Here is a 13,268-nt window from a genome sequence, read left to right as displayed (position 1 = left end):
TGCACGCTTCGAGGCATATGAATTTGGTAACAACAGGGAGGGCATCACTCTTCTAACAATATAGTGTTTCTCCCAAACCCTAATATTTTCAATCATAAGGGAAGCCAACTGGAATGCATGCTTGTTCAAATATAGGATATATACTGATTGCGATGCAACTCATGTGAAGATGAGTTTCAAAATCCTGAGAGAGTCTTAACACATCAATGAAGCCATTAACCTTTGAAACCCTAATGTGATCCTAAGGCCTATGTTTGAGATAAAGCATGATGTGTGGATGCAACGTATGAAGCATGGTTGGGTGCATCAAAGGGATTGTATAGTCAAGGTCACGGGGAGAGTAACTGGTTGAATGCCTTATTGCAACTCGAGTATCCTAGGGTGAGTGGTGGGGTACCCAAAATTTTGGATATGCCCAAAAATATTGGTTGGTATTGTAGAGACTACAATAGGTCCATTAGTGTAAATTGATGGTGGCAAGAAAATCATGAGAAAGCTAACAGGAAAGGTAAAGTGAATGGATCTGAGACATTCAATGCCTTGGCTATGTTGGGAACGATTGTTCTCAATGTTGTGCATGGTGTGCATAGATAAAGGGAGGTTTCTTAACCTTGAACTTATGCTATCTGGTAATTATTTTATGATCATTATTATGTTTATGTTTATATATGTATAAATGTATGTATGTATGTTGTGTCTGATAGGGTCATCATGGTTCATGGTTTTTTAATGCTAATGTTTATATGTACATATCTATGTATGTATGTCATTGTCTGACAAGATCATGATTTTTTTATGCTAATGTTTATGTATATGTATATATGTATTTATGTATCTATGTCACTATCCAATAGGGTTTTCAAGGATCTTTCTTGAGGAGGAATGATTTCTTATGTCGGTAAGTGGCATGATGAGGTTCCTGTTCTTATGGGGAATTAAGTGGGGAGAATAGTTGTGAGAAATATACAAGGTCAGTATTATGGGGATATGAATTGATATTGTATGGTTGTATTATGCCTATGTTTATGTTATGACAAGTAACTCTAAGGGATACATCAGCTGAATGAAATCAGTGAGATCCACGACATGCCAGGATAAGCATGGATGGTGGAGAGACACTAGAAGCAAGGCTGCTTGGTAGAGACAGTGTGGTTTTGGATGTGCAGTATTATTGTTGTGAATATGTTATGCATGTTGTATATTCAGTTATTGTACCTATGGTTATGTGTGCATGTAATATATGTACTATTGTGTACATATGTTGTTGTGTGCCTATTGTATGTATGGTGTTGCGTATACATTGCATATGCAGTGCTGGATATAGATGGTGTTGTGTACATGTTGGATATGTTATGTTGTGTGCATATTTTACTGTGCACATGATGGATATGCATCATTGTGTGCATATGGTGTCATGCACATGTTGGATATGTAGTGTTGTGTACATGGGGTGCTATGTACATGTTGTATATGCAGGGATTGTAGATATGGTGTTGTGTTCATGTTGTACATGTGGTGATGTGTGCAGGTGGTGCTGCGTACATGTCATGAATATGGTTCTGTGTACATGTGGTGTTGTTTATGTCTGGTGTTGTGTACATGTTGTACAGGTGGTATGAGGTACATGTGGCATGTTGTACACATTGTGCAGATGGTGTTATCTACATGTGATGTTGTGCACATGTTATGCAGGTGGTGTTGTATATAGGTAGTACTGTATACATGTTCTACATATGGTAATTTTGTACATGTGGTGTTGTGCGCATGTTGTACATGTTGTGTTGCGGGCATGTGACACTATGTGTGTGCATTATGTAGTTTTGGTATCATGACATGTACACCCATTGTGTTGTACTCTGTGTAGTACATGTATTGTGTTTTGTTGTACACTAGGTGTAGGTGTATGTGTGGTATGTCAGGTGTTGGTGCATGTATTGCATGGTGTTGTATGTTGTGTGTGGTTGTATGTGTGTGATGCACACTATGTGTATGTGCACATGGTTGAGGAGAAGGCACTTGGTGTTTGCTGGTGTGGCAGCCAATCCAGTGTCTGTACAAAATAATGACAAAGGTAGAAGCTAATGATTGATTAAAGGATAAGTATCAGTATGTTATTTTAGTTTATTATCCATGTGATTTATGATTCTAGTCTATGATGATTACATGTGATCTATGATTATGGTTTATGATGGTTACATGTGATTTATGATTTTAATTTATGATGGTTGAGTTTGAGATAACTAGATGTGATATGTTTATTCATGATGATTTGATCAAACAATTAGTTTGACTTGTTGTGACAAGAAGTAAACAAGATTGAAAGTGTACCTTATTGACGAGCTACCAATGAGGTATGATGTGAATTTATTTCAATTTATTTTAAATCTAATGGAAGTTATGTTCTTGGTACAGGAAGAACGAAAATGCCTAGTTGGGTGGTTGAAAATGACTACAAGAATTAGTAGTGTCAGTGAAAGGAATTGGAACATGCAATAGTATGTTGGTAAAGCACTTCAGGAGCAGGGCCATTGTGAGGCATTGGTACCCATAGTGTTCATTGATTTCCATGAGCATGCTATGACTAGTATGGTTGTTTTAAGGCAGGTATATGCATTACTTGTTTGACCTTCTGATGTGAGGAAGCCTTGCCAAGGGATGGATTGCCTAGGATAGGGGATACCAAGGAACTTGGAAGGTGAGTGACTACACTGGAGGGGGTGATGAGATTTCCCGAGGGACTATGTAGTAGAGAAGGGAAGGTTGGGGATGGATTTTTTTGGTCATTATATTTTCTAGATGCAACCATATGCACATTGGGAGTACGCCTTGGAACAATGAGTTGGTAACTGTTTTCTAAGAGGACAAGTGGCGCAAGATTGTAGCATTGGACATTAGATGCATTTTGACTTTGGTAGTGGATTTTGGAATTCTTAGGAAGGAAGTGAATCCTGATATTACTTTGAGGGTGGAGGTGTGAGCCTCTCGATTCCCTTGTTGCAAATGCAAGCATCCTATCCTTTTATTTGTTGGTTGAGAAAACGTGCATATGTGTGTATTATTGTAAATACTGTATCGAGCTATATTTATAAAGCTCCATAGATAATATGATTATTTTCTAGGTGAAGCAAATGTGTATGTGTGTATATGTGGTTATTATTCTAAATACCATAATGAGTTGTGTTATAAAGCTCTAGTAAACGCTATGATTGTCATATCTCCAATAATGATCATTGTAAATGATGCATCGAGCTATGTTATAAAGCTCCACGGGTAGCATATTTTGTTTTCAACGATCTTTCTAGTTATAAGTGTCATTGAACACCGAGGACGGTGTTCCCCAAGGGGGAGGGTTCTGTAACAACTCTCGTTAAAAAATCCATGTAAATATAAAGAAAAGACCGTGGTCATGGGAGAGGTATTCCAAGCTAAATGGTTGGAGAAAACATCCTAGTGGGGTGTCACTTTGGTTTATTATGGCTAAGGAAATTGGAAAAGGAAAAGGAAAAGGATTTGGAAAGGAAAAATGGCATTTTTGGCACATTTTGTTTATGAAAATAAAGGAAATTAGGAGAAAAGGAAGATGAAAGGTCAAAAGTTGCATGTGAGGAGGAAAATGAAGGAAAATAATGGAAATTGAAGAAAATAGAGGTCTCATTGATAAAAATTCTTCTGAGGATCAATTCATGGAATTTTTTTAGTTTAGTTTTGGAGCTCTCCCATTATTTTTTTTCTCTCTCTCTCTCTCTCCCACTCTTGGACACTTATACTTTTCTTGGAGCACTTTGGCATTGGATCAAGAAAGGAAAAGAAGGCAAGAGGAAGTAGAGATCAGGCAAGGAAGAGCAAGATCAAGCATCTACAACAATATTATTTGTAGGTATCAATTTGCATGTGTGATTTCCTTGCTATATTTGGCATGCATGGTATTGCATGTGTTTATTTGCTATTATGTCATGGATTTTTCTAGGTGTGACAGTGTTTTCAGCCTAGCCTTGCCATTTCTGGATAACCATGGTATGATGGGGTTCTCATGTTTTGGTTGATTTGTATTACTAGACAGATTCAAAAATGAGTGAGGTAGATTTGTGAAAGAAATAACACATGGCGTAGTGATGCCTGAACTAGATTTTGGATTGTGGAAAAGCCACTAGCCTAGTGACCCCTGAATATAACTGTGAGTTGTGGTAAAGCTAGGTATTGTGTGCCTCTGTGTGCCTAGGAATCCTCAATCACTTAATGGAGGGATATACAGTAAATCCTAGATGTGGATTCCCTTGATTAGGCCTAGGAATCCTTGTGGGTGAATCACAAGATATATGGTAAAGCATAGAGGGTGGAGTCTTGTTTTGGGTCCTAGTGATCCTTGGATCAGACTGTGGATTGTAGTAAATCCTGAGAGCCTAGGAGATAGGAAAATTCCTCACAGTGTAGACGGAGAAATATGGTGGCATCCATTCTTGTTTTGGCCTAGTGATTTGGTGGAGATCATGGTAAAGGATGTTACTGCATGTTTATTGTTTTGGCCTAGTGATGTTATGTGGATTGTGGTAAAGCCTGGTTTCTATTGATGAGGTGAGGTGATTTAACATCGCGATGCCCTATTTGGTTATTTTGATTTTAGTCCCACATTCATGCTTGGAAAATGGCATGGGAGTGACTGGATGAAGAGAGATTTGGCTCATCCAATCTATGGTCAGGTGGAACGTGGTAGTCCCATACCAGGTTGGCCTTTGCATTCATTAATAAGAGGTTTTTTCCTTAAAATATTATGTGTAAATGTACTGGTTTATATGTGGATTCTATGGTTGATGTATGCTTGGTATTTTTGTTGTTATTTAGTTATAAGCATGTATTATGAAAGTGATGATGTATGGCTCTCCTCATGTTTTGATTTGTAAATGAATGGAAAATGTAACTACAACCTAACAGATGATAATGTGGCTAATGTGATAAGGAAACAATGCCTCATAGTGAATCTAAGATAAGTATGAGACCCATATTATCAGATATGTTGTTTAAACCTATAATTTACATATTTGTGAGATCTTTGACGAAATTACCATCATGGTTAGTAGGGGTCGAGTCAAGTCCTTATTCAAGTAATTTCATTTGTACCATTAGTCAATTGTTATCTTTCAGTTCTAAAAGTATCATTGAGTTCTGGGTAGTGACCTGGGCTCTGAGCCTGAAAAAGTAGCACAAATCCCAAAGATGAAGGCACAGTATGAGGAGAAAATTCCTTGGACACATGCATACCCTGTTGGAAATAATACTGAGAGGGGGGGGTGAATCAGTATTATCAGATTAATCAAACTTTTCAAATGCCCAGAAACATATACGCTACTTCAGTTAAGTGAACCAGCGTGTACACACTACTGTGACGAAGTAAAACAGCGTATAAGCAGAAAACTCACAATTTAGTTAGCTTATTCTTCAATTAAGTGCATCAGGACATTATTCATCATATTAACAGTAAACATGTGCAGTATAACAGAACAGATAAAAAGCCACACACATGAACACCAAGATATAAGGTGGAAACCCAATGTGGGTGAAAACCACCTGCTGCAAGTTGTCTCTATCTTTCTTAATATGAAACTTCAGTTTACAATCTTTTGTACTGGTGCAGCCTTATACCAGTACGCAGGCTACAACCTGCAGAAGGCTTCAACCTTCTCTCGTTCTCCAAACTTCCTTGGAAGGGAGCTCCAACCCCCTTTGCTCTTGTACTAGCCAAGATACTAGTACGTAGGTGCTGACCTACAATCTTCCTTCTTCCAGGTATCACTTTTCATACATTTTCAGACTTGGATATTCCTGAAGCACAACATTACAATCTGAAGACCATAATTCATTCAATTTCCACAACAGATCATAAAACAACCAAACTTTGAATCACTGAACCACTGAACCCTGTCAATCACCAGTTACCAGAACACAGAGCAGACTACAGAACTCTGCAATAACAGTCAGACCCCACTGTAAACCCAAATCAAGCTTCAAAAGATATACGCTACTTTAATGAGCAGAACCCGCGTATACACGCTCTTTTACCGAAGCCAACCTGCGTACAGATCTAAAAATAAACTTTCTCAATTTGCAGCTGTACCAGACATTAGTTAGACTCAGAACGTAACATTGCGACAATATGCAGATCTAGAAATACGCATAATCAACCATATCATGATAGTGCATTTCAAACCATTAGATCCCGATCTATCCTTAGATCTAGTCTTCCATTAACCGATGTGATCTCTCCTTGGCTTAGATCATGCAACTCAGAACCTGCATATCAGATCTCTTTCTCTCTTAGATATTCATGCCTTGTCGAAAGATGATTTTGCCTAATGATCTTCTTCTCCTTATATAGTCTTAGGCCTATCTCAATACCAAGAGCCAAAACCATAGTAACACAATACCATCAACTTCAAAACTAGGGATCGACACGCCCGTCGAGACACAATGGTCCGAAATCATAGGCACAACTTCCAAGGACTAACCACCATGGACCAAAGGAACCTTTCCACATACACGCGCTTTTTATGAATCGAACTTGCGTGTACACGCGACTTGGGCTTAACGAAACAGCGTGTATGAGCTTCCTTGGTATGCTGTACTGAGATCTGTCTTCTGATTAAGTTGCCATCACCTGTACCAACCTCTGAGCACCTGTACCATCCTCTGAGTGAGTTGCCATCAAGGACAACACTTGAATCATAATGCCAACAATCTCCCCCTTTGGACTTGATGGCAACCATCACACCAAGTCACTCTCCCCCTTTGACATCAAGGGCAAAGGGCTGTGCTCCCCCTGAGGACATGCTGATATCTCTGTTTGGCTGTGCTGACTTGTGCTCCCCCTGACGAAGGCCAGATCTGCAAAAGATGTTCTTCAACAAGAACCAAGACTTATACACCATAAGGGACCTTCCTATCACCAAAAGACTCAATACATACATCCATACTCCCTACCAAGAGGGGACATAACAGAAACAACCAATATTCATCCCAGGCATAGTGGGGAAACCAACAAAGGCCGTTACATGACCTTGATACCATAAAAGAGATATGACAAGAGAGATACATGACATAGAGACAACAGATCTAGACCAAGACTTAGGAAAGACACCAGCAGCATCTGATTAAACATCTTGTTAGATCAGCAACCAGAATTTCTTTCTGAGCTCCTTCTCCTGAAACCAACAACCAAAACATCTGAATGCCAACAATGCTTTATGAGACTTTTGAGCTGCTCCCCCTGAACCTGTGCCTGTTGCACTCCCTGAAACTGTGCCTGAAGAATTCTGACATTCCTATTGCTGTTCAGAACTTCAGAGTTTTCCCTTGCTGTTCAGAACTTCATATACGCGTTTTATCCTGTACAAAACAGCGTATGTACGCGGATATTCTTTCTGCAACAAGCGTCCAGCATACACGCGACTTACCCAGCATGAATCCGCGTGTATACGCACATATCTCTTCCGTAACCTGCGTATACCAACTTTTCTGTAGAACAAACAAACTTCAACAACAGGATGAAGCATCAACTACTCCCAGCTTTTGTCTGAGATATTCAAAAGTTTCCCTGGGCAGTGGTTTTGTGAGAATATCAGCAACTTGCTCCTTAGAAGGAACATACTCCAACTTGACCTTCTGCTCAAGCACTTGTTCCCGAAGAAAATGGTACTTGATTGGTATGTGCTTGGTCTTTGAGTGCATGACTGGATTCTTTGAAATGCTGATTGCACTTGTATTATCACATAAGATAGAGACAGGTGGAGTGCAAGTGATTTGAAAGTCCTGCAAGGTCTGCATCATCCAAAGAAGTTGTGTGCAACAAGATGCTGCAGCCACATATTCTGCTTCAGCTGTAGATAAGGCAATCGAACTTTGTTTCTTGCTGAACCAAGATACTAATCTGGAACCCATGAAGAAAGCACCTCCACTTGTGCTTTTCCTATCATCCACACTTCCAGCCCAATCTGCATCTGTGTAAGCATGAAGAGTGAGATCTGTATTTCTAGGATACCATAAGCCATAGTTTTGGGTCCCTTGAAGATATTTGAAGATTCTTTTGACTGCCTGAAGATGAGTTTCCTTTGGGTTGGCTTGAAATCTTCCAACCATTCCTACTGCATGTGTAATATCTGGTCGAGTACCTGTCAAATAAAGCAAACTCCCAATCATGGATCTATAAGTGGGTTGGTGGACTGCTGCTGATTCATCATTTGCACTGAGGCTGCATCCTGTAACCATGGGTGTACATACTGGTTTTGACTCTTCCATGCCATACTTCTTCAAGATCTGCTTGAGGTATTTGGTTTGAGACAAGAAGATACCTCCTTCATTTTGTTGGATTTGCAATCCAAGAAAATATGTCAATTCTCCAAGAAGTGACATTTCGAATTCTTTCTGCATAACCAAGGCAAAGTTTTGACTCATAGTCTCTTCATTGCTGCCAAAAATAATATCATCTACATAAACAACAAGAATTAGCAATTTGTTATTTTCAACTTTTATATAGAGATTGCTATCTGCTGATCCTTTTGAAAAGCCTTGTTGGTGAAGATATTTGTCCAACCGATAGTACCAAGCCCTTGGAGCTTGTTTGAGCCCATAGAGAGCCTTTTTCAATCTGCATACAAGGTTTGGATCATTCCCAAGAATGAACCCATCTGGCTGCTCAATATATACTTCTTCTTCTAAGTCTCCATTCAGGAAGGCTGATTTCACGTCCATTTGAAATACCTTGAAGTTTTGAAAGCTTGAGAGAGCAAGGAACATTCGGATGGCCTCTAGTCTTGCCACAGGAGCAAAGGTCTCTTCAAAATCTATTCCTTCTTGCTGTGCATACCCTTTACAAACAAGTCTGGCCTTGTTTCTAATTACTTCTCCATTTTCATTTAACTTATTCTTGAAGACCCATTTTGTTCCTATTACATTCTTATCTTTTGGTCTAGGAACTAATTCCCAAGTGTTGTTCCTTTCGATTTGCTCAAGTTCTTCATCCATTGCTTTGACCCAACATTCATCTTTGCATGCTTCTTTCACATTTTGTGGTTCAATGGAGGAGAGTAGAGCCAAGTAGCTTGAAGCTTCTGCAAGTGTCCTTCTTGTTTGTACTCCTGCTTCTTTCTGCCCCACAATCTGAGTTTCTGGATGATTCTTTTGGACATATCTGGATGGAGTCTTCTCTTCTATTCTTGTCTGCTCCTCTGGTTCTTCTTGAGATTCTTCTTCTTCTTGAGGTTCTTCTTCTTCATCATTTCGCCTTTGAGAGTAACCTTCATCTTCTTCATGATGAACTTGCCTAGGAATATATCCCTTCTCATCAACCACTATATCAATACTGTCAACAATTCTGCCAAGTCTTTTATTGTAGCACTTGTATGCTTTGCTATGTGGAGAATAACCAAGAAGAATGCCCTCATCTGCTCTAGGTTCAAGTTTGCCAAGTTGCTCATCAGTATTCTTAATATAACATTTGCTCCCAAAGATTTTGAAATGCTTCACGGAAGGAGTTTTACCACTCCAAAGCTCATGAGGTGTTTGAGTGCTGTTTACTCGGACATTTGTTTTGTTAAGAATGATAACAGCAGCATGTGCGGCTTCTCCCCAGAAGGTTGCAGGAGTACCTGATTCATCGAGCATAGCACGAGCCATTTGTTGGATAGTTCTGTTCATTCTTTCCACAACCCCATTTTGCTGAGGAGTTCTAGCTGTAGAGAATTCTCTTCTTATCCCATGTTCATCGCAGAAATCAAAAAATTCATTTGATGTGAACTCCCCACCTCTGTCAGATCTGAGGCACTTGATTTTGTGTCCTGATTCATTTTCAGCCAATGCTTTGAAGGATTTGAATTTTTCGAATGCTTCATCTTTGTGCTTCATAAGCCCTAACCAAACAAACCTTGAGAAATCATCAATGAATAATATCAGATATTCTTCTCCTCGAGGTGTCCTTTTCCTAAATGGACCACATACATCTGTATGGACTAGCTCAAGAGGCAAGCTAGCTGATCCTTCCTTCTCTGGAAAGTTAGTTCTGGTCTGCTTTCCAAACTGACAAGATTTGCATATGGTGTTGTCTGGAATTTTGATATCTGGAAGATCGCGAACTGCCTGATATTTGCATGCTTTCCTTATTTGTGAGAAGCTTAGATGTCCCAACCTTCGATGCCATAACCAGTGCTCTTCATCCTTGCTAAGATAGCATTGTTGTTGTCCTTCTTCAAATATGTACAGATTATTTGGAGTTCTTTTGCCTTTGAGAACTGTTTTACCTGTATCAAGATCACGAACAAGACATCCATTCGATCTGAAAATAACCTCTGTTTTTTGATCACACATCTGGCTGACACTTAGAAGATTATGCTTCAATCCATCAACATACAAAACATTTCCAGCCTTGACCTTTTCTTTCAAAGGAGCAATACCTTTTCCTTTTATAGTTGCAGGAGTATCATTTCCAAAAGAAACTTTCTTTCCCTTTTCTAAAGTAGAATAAGATTCAAGTTTTTCTTTATCACCTGTCATATGTTTCGAACATCCACTGTCAATGTACCATAGATTTTCCTGTCCTTCTGCATAAAATGCTATCCCACATCTTTCTGTTTGAGGTTCCTTTATTCTCCATGTTTTGGTGCTTGTGGCTTGTTCCTTTTTCTCCTGAAACCTGCTCCTGCATTCAGAGTCTTTATGACCAAAATTATTGCAAATAGAACATTCAACTTCATTTTCAAGCACCGAAAAGTTGTTATAGGTCCTTTTTGTAATCCCTGTCATACTTCTTTGTTTTTGAGCTTCCCTAGTCATGATTGTTTTATATGCAACACATTGAGCTGCTCTGTGACCAAAGTTGTGGCAAGAAAAGCATTGTCCATTGAAGAAGCTTCTGCGGTTATTGAATCTACCAGCCAACTGATTGTAATTTCTATTTTCATCTATTCTTGAGCCAAACTGAGAAGATTTTACCTGTGGTTGGTTGTAGCTTTTGTTCATCCTTAAGGAGGATTGTCCCTGATAGTTTCTGTTTGTAACTCGTCCCTGCTTTACCTGATTATCTTCATTGTTCTTCCGCTCATTTCCTCTTGCTGCATCAAGATAACTTTTTGAGGTGGATGCTTGAGAGGTTTCTCCATTATAGCCCAAACCTGTCTTGTTTAGAGGAGACCGCTGCACACTGATAATCTCATCCAAAGTTTCAGATCCTTTGACAAATTTAAGATTAATAGCTTTTGTTTTCTCAATTTCTTTTCTGAGACCAACAATTTCACCTTCTAGTTTTTCAAGATGTTTTTCCTTTTCATCAATCTGAAATTGCAAAGTATCAATGATCACATTCTTTTCTTCTATGCCTCTCTTGAGTCTAGTGATTTCATTATAGAGATTATCCACATCTATAGCATCCTCATAATCATCATCTTCAAATGCCATTAACAGCTTATATTTATTACCTTGTTCATCTTCATCACTGTTTGATAAGCCATCACTATCTTCATGGGTGTAGTAGCTTTTCCTATTTGCACTTTGTTTCTTGTTCCATCTAGCAGGTTCTTTTCCTTTATCCTTATAAGGACATTTTGCAGCATAATGACCTACTTTCCCACAAGCAAAGCATTTGAAAGGTAGCTTACCTCTGAACCTTCCAGAACCCCTTTGAAGATTTCTGACAAAATTTGATTCTTCTTCCTCTTCTTCTGGAACATGGCTTGCTTCATAGTAATCTTCTTTTCCTGATGCCTTAAAAGCAGCTTCCCTTCTGTCAGATGGACCTCCCTTTCTCATTTCATAAGCGGTTAGAATTCCATGTAGCTGAGACATAGTGAGAACACGGAGATTTTCTTTTTCTTCTATTGCAGATACTTTAGATTCAAACTTGGGGGATAAAGATCTTAGAATCTTTTGAACTACTATAGTTTCTCTTATTTCTTCACCCAAATTTTTCATACAATTAACAATCTCATCTACCCGAAGAAAATAATTAGCCACACTTTCATCATTATACATATTGAGAGTCTCATATTGAATCCTGAGTGTTTGAAGTTTAGCTTGCTTTACCTGTTCATCTCCTTCATAGCTAGTGATCATTTTGTCCCATATTTCTTTTGCTGATTTGAAGTGCATGACCTTCATGAATTCTGTTTGAGATATACTTCCTAATAGAGTACTGACTGCTTTTGCATTTGTTTCATATGCCTTTTTCTCAGCTGGATCTGTAGGAGTAGCTGAAGGAAAAGCATAGCCTGTTTCTACAATGTCCCAAACTTCTGTACCAAGAGATTGAAGATATGCAGTAACTCTTACCTTCCAATAATTGAAATTTGTTCCATCAAAAACCGGTGGCCTGATTGATGCTTCTTTCTCGTAGTTGCTCATGATGAATGATCTTCCTTCAAGCGATCAAGCTTCTCTGAAGGACCTGCTCTGATACCAATTGTTGGAAATAATACTGAGAGGGGGGGTGAATCAGTATTATCAGATTAATCAAACTTTTCAAATGCCCAGAAACATATACGCTACTTCAGTTAAGTGAACCAGCGTGTACACGCTACTGTGACGAAGTAAAACAGCGTATAAGCAGAAAACTCACAATTTAGTTAGCTTATTCTTCAATTAAGTGCATCAGGACATTATTCATCATATTAACAGTAAACATGTGCAGTATAACAGAACAGATAAAAAGCCACACACATGAACACCAAGATATAAGGTGGAAACCCAATGTGGGTGAAAACCACCTGCTGCAAGTTGTCTCTATCTTTCTTAATATGAAACTTCAGTTTACAATCTTTTGTACTGGTGCAGCCTTATACCAGTACGCAGGCTACAACCTGCAGAAGGCTTCAACCTTCTCTCGTTCTCCAAACTTCCTTGGAAGGGAGCTCCAACCCCCTTTGCTCTTGTACTAGCCAAGATACTAGTACGTAGGTGCTGACCTACAATCTTCCTTCTTCCAGGTATCACTTTTCATACATTTTCAGACTTGGATATTCCTGAAGCACAACATTACAATCTGAAGACCATAATTCATTCAATTTCCACAACAGATCATAAAACAACCAAACTTTGAATCACTGAACCACTGAACCCTGTCAATCACCAGTTACCAGAACACAGAGCAGACTACAGAACTCTGCAATAACAGTCAGACCCCACTGTAAACCCAAATCAAGCTTCAAAAGATATACGCTACTTTAATGAGCAGAACCCGCGTATACACGCTCTTTTACCGAAGCCAACCTGCGTACAGATCTAAAAATAAACTT

Source organism: Pinus tabuliformis, chromosome 6 (genome assembly GCF_031772625.1).
Source record: "Pinus tabuliformis cultivar Carrire ecotype Pingquan chromosome 6, CPIR1, whole genome shotgun sequence".
Classification (NCBI taxonomy): Eukaryota; Viridiplantae; Streptophyta; class Pinopsida; order Pinales; family Pinaceae; genus Pinus; species Pinus tabuliformis.
The sequence above is the reverse complement of the archived record's forward strand: the minus strand, read 5'-3'. Positions refer to the sequence as shown.